Here is a 10,192-nt window from a genome sequence, read left to right on the forward strand (position 1 = left end):
CTTTTTGTTGGTCAGGTTAGTCAACCTTTTCCATGACACGACCCCTTTAGTATGAAGAAGTATTTCGCGACCCCCCTACCCGTTGTTTTTTTTTTCACATGTATTTTTTGTGAGACAAATATTATTAATACTTATTATTATTATTTGTCGCTAGTGTCGCTGCTTAAGTGGCAAGTAAAAGAAAAAAAGCAGGCTGAAATGTGTGGTGCATGGGAGAAACTTGTGTCTAGACTCCTGTCCTGTGGTGTAGAGGTTATAGCACGCAGCACGGAATGCTGAGGACCTGGGTTCGATTCCCAGCGTTCGTCTCTTTTTCTAGGTTTTTTCTGTGCTTCTATGTTTCAGTTTGTATTTTGTAAAAGTAACAAATTTGGAGTTGAAATAAAAAATACAAAAGGACTCCAAAAAACCAATCATAAATATTATTAGTTAACATTTTTTTAATAAATATTTTTAAGTTTATTGTTTTTTTCTACTGAAATAGTTTTCTCAGCAATTAATAGGGGTTGCGCGACCCCCTAAAGAGGCTTTGAGACCCCCCAGGAAGTCGCGACTAACAGGTTGAACAACACTGTGATAGAGCAACCAAATTGAAAGCAGACATCAAAGATTTCCATCAGTCAGACCCATGAACGTTTTTGGTCTTTTGATGGGTCCTAAAGTATTTTATTGGGCGGTCTTTGCTATCAAAACGAGTAAATGAAAATGCCCATACTGAGCTTACTGTCGGTAGCATTTGACTTTCAAATTTAATGACATTAAGTTTTTTAACGATTTACTGCATTAACATCTAGTACCTTACGGCACTAGACTGGCTGTTTGGAACAAAACGCGCGCCTCAATCATCAATATTACTTTGACATAACCGCTGTCACGGACGTCAACAAACTATAGTGAAAGGTTCACAAATCCGCGCTGTAAACAAATTTTGTGCGCCGTTTTGATGTAAGAAACATACATATACATAGAAGTCAATGATTTACTCTCATTTAGTAGGTACATACCTGCTCCGATATAGAAAATCTACCATTTTCTGAGGACTCTATCCTAACCTAATACACAGCTGGCAATGAGGGCTATCGTTTTTTGTCTCACTAGATGGCGCACTGTTGCGTGAGGTTTTTAAGTATGGCTTTCAAAGTCTGTTATTACGGGTGTGAAAACAAAGTTTAGATTAAAATCATATTTAATACACCTTAAAACCGTACCATAAAAATATCGAGCATGCCACAGTGTTGCATAGTCCCCGTTTTGTTCGGAAAAAAGGGAGGACAAAGGTTTCCGAAAGACAAAACTGTCTCAAAACACAGACATTCATTGCCCCGGAACGCATATTTGCCATAATTAATTTCAGATATTGCAAAAAATTCACAAAAATATTCTAATTATAAATAAACCCGCGTAGCTCACCCAAAAACTAAGAGATTTGACATTTCGGAGACCTCACGCTACACTAGCGCCTCTAGCGGCGAATTCATACGCGATAGCCCTCATTCTACTTACGAGTAAAATTGACAGCTGCGAGTTAAATTGCCCGTAACAAATCCTGATGTTATTTGGAACAATAGTAACATAATGCCTGGCCCAATATTTACTACGAAGTGCAAAATTCGAACTTCGTATCTCGCGGTCCCGCTGACGCTTATCTTATTTAATGTAAGAGTGAGAGGGACGGTGCGATACGAACTTCGATTTTCGAATTTCGTAGTAGCCCCCCTGCACCTGTGTAGCGTACGAGTACGACCGTTGCCCATAAAGCTGCAATGGCGGCGCGCGCGCAATGATCTATCGAGTTACTGCCACTTAAGCCCTATTAGCTTTTGCCGCTTTAACACTAAAATCAACTTCTGATTTTCACTGTATTTGAATGAAAAATACAAGTTGCCTTGAATAAAAATTGTGAGAAAATATACAATCTGTATTTTTTATACAAATACGAAAGAAATAGTGGTTTTGGTGCTGTTAAGAAATAATAATATATAATAATAATAAATATCACTGGACAATTCACACCAATTGACCTAGTCCCAAAGTAAGCTTAGCAAAGCTTGTGTTATGGGTACTAAGCAATGGATAAATATAATTATATAGATATAGATACATACTTAAATACATATTAAACACCCAAGACCCGAGAACAACCACCTGGTACTTTCAAAAAAATACCAGGCCTCCTTTAAGGCCAAATCTTCCCTCAGGAGATCTGAAAACTGGCGCCCCCGTCCCACGTCTCTTCTGTGTAACTTTAACTTTATGACGCGCAATAGTCCCGTAGGGCTACTACAAAATTCGAAAATCGAAGTTCATATCATACCGTCTCTCTCACTCTGGTATGGAATAATATTAGCGTCAGCGGGACGGTACGATACGAACTTCGATTTTTGAATTTCGTAGTAGCCCTACCGGTTGCAAATGGGAGTGGATCTATCGCTGCGTCGGCGCACGTCGCAGGAAGTTTACCAGCACGCGCGTTTCCGCGACGCGCGCGCAGGATGTTTTGCGCGCAGCTTCGATTTAGAACCAATGGGATTTGGGTTACGATGAATTATAATGGTACCTTCTACTGTTAAATTTAATAAAACTTTAAGCACTTGGGGGACATTTTATTCAACCATGTTTGGAAATGCTGCTTGATTTCGACGATATTTGAAATTTGATAAAATTAGGCTTAAAAATAAAATACACGTTAATCTTTGTAGACTTGCTTTTGAAACCGGCTCAACGTGTTTTTTTTTATTTAGCTTGTAGTGTGTCCCACTGCTGGGCTGGACTTTTGGGCGAATGTTGCCAATCTGACTAAAAACGGTCCAAATCATACCGCCATCTCCAAGGTCTGCCTAGCTGAAAGTCTATTTTACCAGGTCTTATTATCTGGCATTAAAACTGACTACCGGGAAGATAATGTACAATAAGAATTCAAAAACCAGACACGGCACGTATTATTTGACGTATCCATAAATTCACAACTCCATGCGAGTAATTAATACCGTACCCTATTGTTATATTCTGAAACCATGCAACCGGCTCGTTTACACAAATCAAATTCTATTATAAATCGCTCTTAAAATAAGTTTTAGCACGCGCATAAAGAGAAACTTTAGACAAACAACTCTAGTTTGTTAGAGAAGACTTAAGAGTCCTGTGGGTTTGCGTTAAAAGTTAATTAGGTTTTATTCCTGGAGTCAACGGAGCATGGATGAATTTACGCATAGTTATTTCGCATAAATTGTCTTGATTTAGACATGCGCATGTCCAGTGACGTGGGTTGTATTTATAGAAGAGGGTGTAAAAATATGTTTATTAAGGGTGATTAATGCCTGTGTAAATGGTTTTACAAGGAGCGAGCCCTACTAATATTATAAATGCTAAAGTTTGTGAGTATGTGTATCTTATATTTGTTACCAGTCTACGTTTTGGATCCATATTATATCCCCACGCAAAGACGGAACTTATGGTCCCGAGACTCGAAAACGAGATACAAATAATAATAAATCCATTTATTTCGGGCAACTTGGCTCATACAATAAATACCTTACAAACTAACATACATTACATACATATAATCAATAATATTTAAAACTAATTTGGTGACAAAACGGCAATGCAACGAATTTATTAATTTATTTTATGTTATTTCAATGAAATCCACGATGTAATTATTAGGAATTATCATAAGAATTTAGTATTTACCTCAAACCCCAGAATTTCAATTCAATTGCAAGATTTCACGGTTCCTGCAAGCGAACCGGGGGGTAAAAGACAGTGTTTGTGTGCATAAATTACTTTACAAGGGTTCCGATCGCATCGCAAATAAATGTGTCATCTATAAAGCTCAAGGAGTGCACTTAGATTTATACTGTACTAAAACGAAGCTCTTTGATGCTGGAAGCACTGAAAAGTCCCGCTTTTTGATAATACTTAATTGAAGAAATAAGGTCTCTCAATGTTATTGAAATATCAGAATATTGATATTCCACGGAAATTCGCAAATCAACACGATTTAAATATTCTTACCTACGAGTATAACCAAGTCACGCTCGCGCCCATGCAAGGGCCCAGGCTAACTCATCTTGACAGGGGTTACATATTTGAATGTCGAAAATTAAAATACCTACGGTTAAAATGTCGATGTTCAAAATATCGAAAATTAAAATATCGATTGTATCACAATATCGAAAGTTGTTATACCTATGGTCAAAATGTCTAAGATTGAAATGTCGATTGATTAAAATATCGAATGAGTAAAAATACCGATAGCCAATATATCTAATTTGTAAATATCAACATATTTGAATGTCAAAAATTAAAATATCGTACATACAAATCTGCTTTATTTATTGCTCCTTTCTCTTAATAGCATTTATTTTACATAATCTAGTCATTTTTAGTTGTTGTGGTCACAGTTCTAACCTAACCGAACCAAATATGTTTGGTAATTCATGTTCAATAGGTTAGGTTAGTATTGCGCCAAGGCGCAAAGCGCCTCAACTGAGCGGAACTTCCGTCGACCCTGTCACGTGAAAGTTCATACATAGGATATTCGATACTCTGTACTTCGATATATTGGACGTAGGTTGTCTAACCATTCGACAATATAAACTTTCGTTATTTTATTTTTCGATATTTTGAACATCGACATTTTACCCATAGGTATTTTAACTTTCGATATTCAAATATGTAACCCTTGACAGGGTGTCGCCGTCGACGTGTCTGGGAGGACATCATCATCATAACCAAGTTAGAAAATTTCAAAAAATCCTTGCTCAGGTAAGCAAACGTCGCAAATATTCTGGTCTGACTGACTACCATGAATTTGCGGCGCTTGCTTTTGAAACAATGGGGCCGTGGTCAACGGACACAAAAAAAGTTCCAAAAGACTTGTCTATGAGGTTAGTTCTGGCCTCGGAGGACTCTAGAGCTGGCGGTTATCTCGCGCAAAGAATAGGGATAGCTATACAAAGAGGTAATGCGGCCTGCGTTTTGGGATCCATGCCGTGACGTCTCTTGACGACGTGTTTGCCTTATAAATGATGCTACCTAGGTATTAAGTTAGTTAATAATTTAATTTGTCAGTGTCAGAATCATTACTAAACAATAACATACACGTAAAAAAATCCTCCGACATCGTATCTCATTTTAAAGTTCAATATTTCCTGTAACACAGGAACTCCTAGCACGGATCCAGAGCCGTAGACTCTTCTTTATAAGCTTTTTATGCAATAAGTTATTTTCATTTTAAAAACGGGTCATTGGCTCGCATAATTGTTGAAAGTCAAAAAGTGTTGTTTGTCATAGGTAACTCTTTTTTCTCTGAATCTAATAATTATTCAGAATTGTTACGCGTGCAGTTAGCGCTGCTCCTATTAATTTTTAATAGGCTAGGCATCCATCCGCTCCGTGCAAATCGCGTCCGCTAGCGTAGGCTTTAAATGAATGCAATAAATGCGCTAAAAGCTCGGCGGCTACACGCTTCCACAGCCGTCAAATTAGGCTACAAATCGCGCCAGTTTCCAGTTATTGAATGTACTTCCCGTGTTTATTATCTGACCCATCAATATCCCGTTCAGATCGACGCTACGTAAACACCATTGTTTTACAACTACGCTCTATAAACCAGCAACAACGTATACAGAAAATTTGGCCTATCTCCGTTAAGAACAAAAGACGATACCAACTTTAGTTTCAAGCGATTAGGTGCAATTTAATAATGTTTTAAATTGTATGAGTTCTTTTGAATGCGGTTTTCTAAACAGCTTCCGATGCTAAGTGGTTTTTAAGCGATCTGGCAGTGGTAGAGGATGTTTGACATACATTGTGTGAAGCTTTTGGTAATTAGCAGTTTTGGGTGGCGCTGCGCTATTCTTTGGGTAGGTTTACGGAAGTTATTTATTAGGTATTTCGTAACGTGAGTTATCAAACAAGCATTTTGAAGAGAGAAAGATTAAATTGTGGATATGTTCTTCTAGCTGAAAATATACGCGTAGAGCGCGAAATTAAATTATACTACAAGCAAACATAGGCACTCTACGACAGATCTCTTCATTGCAGGATTACAACTATCTACTTGGTTACATGTGCAAGGTATATTACGAGTTACGAGAACCTATGATTGGAAGCTTTATTCATAACTCTATTTTTTGACGGTGTGAGTATTACGGACTCATAGCTTGGTAGCTATTGTTTTATTATATTTTACCTACCATTATCGATAGATCTCATCTTTTAAGATTTAGAGTTAGGTACTAAACCAAGGGACGCCGATTCAATAAATTATTGCGCGATGATTAACCCTTTATAGAGGAAGACTTTTTTCGCGCCAATCTTTTTCATAATCTTTCCAATAAGTTCTTAAAGCTTTGAATAGATTATAACAGTATGTGAACACTATTAGTTTTGAGTCTTATGAAATTACGATCCTTATTACCTATTCATTATGGACAACGTTTTATGGTCGCAAGAGCGACCGTTGCCTTATAAAGGGCTAAATTCAAATTCGTGGCTATGGGCGTTTTCAGAAAAAGTTGTTACAATGACTTTTTTTAGATTTCGATGAAATTTCGTTTTCTTACTCATAAAAGCACTTTCCATTGTAATAGGAGAAAAAAAGTGTCCCATGGATGATTTTTTTACTCCATTACGTTCCGTTTTCATTTTAATTTCTATGGCGGTAGTGTAATGGATAGATAGCACAAAATTATATGAAAAACCTGGGACCCTTTTTTTCTCCTATTGCAACCGAAAGTGCTCCTGATTCTGAGTAGGAAAACAAATGTTCATCCAAATCTAAAAACAAAGTCATTTCAACAACTTTTTCTGACAATGCCCGACTGCATTTTGAATCAATAACCTAAACAAATTGGAAAAGTCTTGTTGGGTTTAAAACCAGACTTCTGAGGTGTTCAGTCAAAATTAAATAAACAAAATACTTTTGACTGGGTAACTTTTATATCGTAGCTCAAACAGAGCGAGAAAGAATGTTATCCCGATTATAACGTCGCCATTCTCGATGCCACCACAGATTAAAAATAATTAGCAGGCAACCAAGCTAACAATATAATAGTGGGTGTTATCTTAATAAAAATCGGCGCAGACCAATTAGAGGGCAGGATTTAATGATGCTTTGCATAGCGCGCGCGCATATCGGCTTGTTAGTTCGCTTTACATTGTTTTATCAACTAGCTTCTATAAATTACTTCCATTTTTGTAAATCTGATTATCAATTTATAATTTCTTAATTAGATCCAGCAGTTGAATTGAAGTTTCGAGAGTTCACTATATTCTTTCAGGAATACCCAAAAGTAACATTGTTACATATAAGACACCCGCGTCAATTTAAACTTTACTCGAAGAACAGATAACCGTTGGGGGAGAAAAGTCCTCGAGTGGCGACCACGAACCGGAAGAAGCAGCGTTGGCAGGCCCAGCAGGGCTAGTACGAAACTCGAAACTCGAAGTTCGTGCCGTGCGGTCCCTCTGACACTTATACTATTTAATACGAGAGCGAGAAGGTCCGCACGATACGAACTTCGAGTTTCGAGTTTCGTAGTAGCCCTGCAGGCCCCTCTTCCCTACTGGGCACACTGGGCACGTGCCCAGAGCCCCGCGATGCATTGGGGCCCCTACTCCATTATCAAACGATAACCGATAGTAACTTACTCGACTCTCGCCTGAAAATCAGACTTACCGAATGCAGCATGTTGTGCCCAGGGCCTCTAATAGGTTAAAGACGACCCTGGGCAGGCCTTCTAGATAGACTAACGACGTCGTGAAAATCGCTCATTGCTTGTAGCGTTCTAAGAGGGGGGGCATTGTTCGGCAGTTGGACGTCTTCCAGCTGATGATGATGATGACGAACTCTTCCAAAACGATGATGAGTTGAAATTGAGTGACGAAATGTTCTCAGGGGGGCTACTACAGAATCCGAAATCAAAGTGCGTATCGTACCGTCCCTCTCACTCTCGTATTAAATAACGGACGAAAGACGGCAAGATACGATGCACTTCGTAGTAGAGCCCGTGCTGCGCTCGGTCCGTTCTTAAAAGCTTTCCATCTCTATCTACTCCAGGAAATTGTTTCTTATAAATGTTAAGATTCTACTATTTAATAAATAGCTGTAATCACTAGTAATAATTGAGGTAAGTAGCTAGAAAGCGGTTTCTTTAAATTATTGTACAGGAATGCGGCAAACCACAGCAAAATGGAACGCACGGTGGTTTATAATTACGAGGCGTTTACCTACTTACTTTTATTACTTCAGATTACCTACTCCTACTGCTTTTTTTTGCACGGTACGGTTATATTACTTTACCTACATTATTATCTGGTCAGCGTTGTACACAGGCAACACGCCGAAATTCGTCTGAAGCAGACGTAAATGATGGCATTATCGATCTAATCTATCAATCAGAATCTCGGAAACGGCTCCAACGACTACGATGATTTATGTAGGCTTTCGGTGATGTATATAGGGGTTTTTGGGGATGACGAATCGATCTAGCTTGGTCTTATCTCTGGAAAAACGTTTATTAACGAGTTTTAGCCCGAGCAAGCTCGGTCGCCCAGGTACTGAACATTAAAAAGTACAAAATAGTAAAGTAAGTATAGTGGTAACCGTTTATTAAAATCGTAAATACTTAAACTAAAACAATTACTTTGCTCACTCGCGACCTTATGATGGCAATGTGAGTCTAAAATCTGGTAGCATGGTGAACAGTTGTATTGCTCTGAAGATGAGCTCTGGTTTGACTTGAAATTTGACAAACTGGTGACAATACAATAATCTGGTAGAGATATTTTGTACCACTACCACGAGTTTACAGTGGCCGTACTCGATAGCGACGGCGTAAATTATTTGTATGGAGTTGTACAGCGCTTCTACAAATAATTTACGCCGTCGCTATCGAGTACGGTCACTGTAAACTCATGGTAGTGGTACAGGAGGTCCGGCCAGGAGCGGTCCGCAGTACGGAACTCTTCGGCAGTTAATGGCATCGACTTGCCTTTAAATAAATAAATAAATAAATAACGGGACAATTAACACCAATTAACCTAGTCCCAAAGTAAGCTTATAGCAAAGCTTGTGTTATGGGTACTAAGCAACGGATAAATATAATTATTTAGATAGATACATACTTAAATACATATTAAACACCCAAGACCCGAGAACAAACATTCGTATTTTTCATACAAATATCTGCCCCGACACGGGAATCGAACCCGGGACCTCAAGCTTCGTAGTCAGGTTCTCTAACCACTAGGCCATCTGGTCGCCTTTTGATACGAAAATTCAGTTTGGGGTGGTTTGGGGGACAATGCAAGTGTAGTCAACAAAAAGCACAGTCAGCAAACAAAGCTTGTATTAAATAATAGCATCCTATCTCCATCCCACTAATATTACAAATGCGAAAGTTTGTAAGCCTGTTTGTTTGTTTGTTACTTCACCACGTCTGAACCGATGAACCGATTTAGATGAAATTCGGTATACAGATAGTTTGAGTCCCGGGGAAGGACATAGGATAGTTTTTATCCCGGAAAATTGCATAGTTTCCGCGGGATAGCGGATTTTAAATCTTCGTTCATATGAATCAGGCCTGATTACCCCAGCCCTCAGATGTTAATAAGAAAAAAAAAGATCTTTTCATCTTTTTAGCTCTTTTGTGTCACAATTGCCTTATTCATAAATACCTATACAATCTCGCTGTCGGCGCGTGCGAGCAAGGGATTGCAATAAATATCCTCGTACAGAGTATAATTGGCTTACTCACTATGTTTAAATAATTCGCATGCGTGAGGCAGTAAGTTCATACCATTAAAATATTTAATTAAAAAAAAGCTTAATGTTTTTAATTAACTTTTCTAGTTTAAAAATAAGCTTTTGTTTATTGTAGATTTATAGTTTTCTTTTATTAGTGTAGCTTTTTGTTCGTAAACGATTTTTAAATTCAGTTTGTTGTTACTTTATATTATTAGATCGTGAGAGTTGCGGGCGTTGGTGTTGGCGTTCATTGTGGAGTCGAATAAAGAAAAAGTTCTAAAAGGGAGGCCTTTGTTTAGCAGTAAACGTCTTCCGGCTGGTGATAATGATGAATTTACCTACTTATCCGCAATTATTACCTTATTTCAGTCATTTTATGCCTTTTAGTTTTTATTTAAAACTTTTTTATGGAAGTCAGGTTTTTGATTTCCACGAGGG

The sequence above is a fragment of the Choristoneura fumiferana genome, chromosome 20 (genome assembly GCF_025370935.1).
Source record: "Choristoneura fumiferana chromosome 20, NRCan_CFum_1, whole genome shotgun sequence".
Taxonomy (NCBI): Eukaryota; Metazoa; Arthropoda; class Insecta; order Lepidoptera; family Tortricidae; genus Choristoneura; species Choristoneura fumiferana.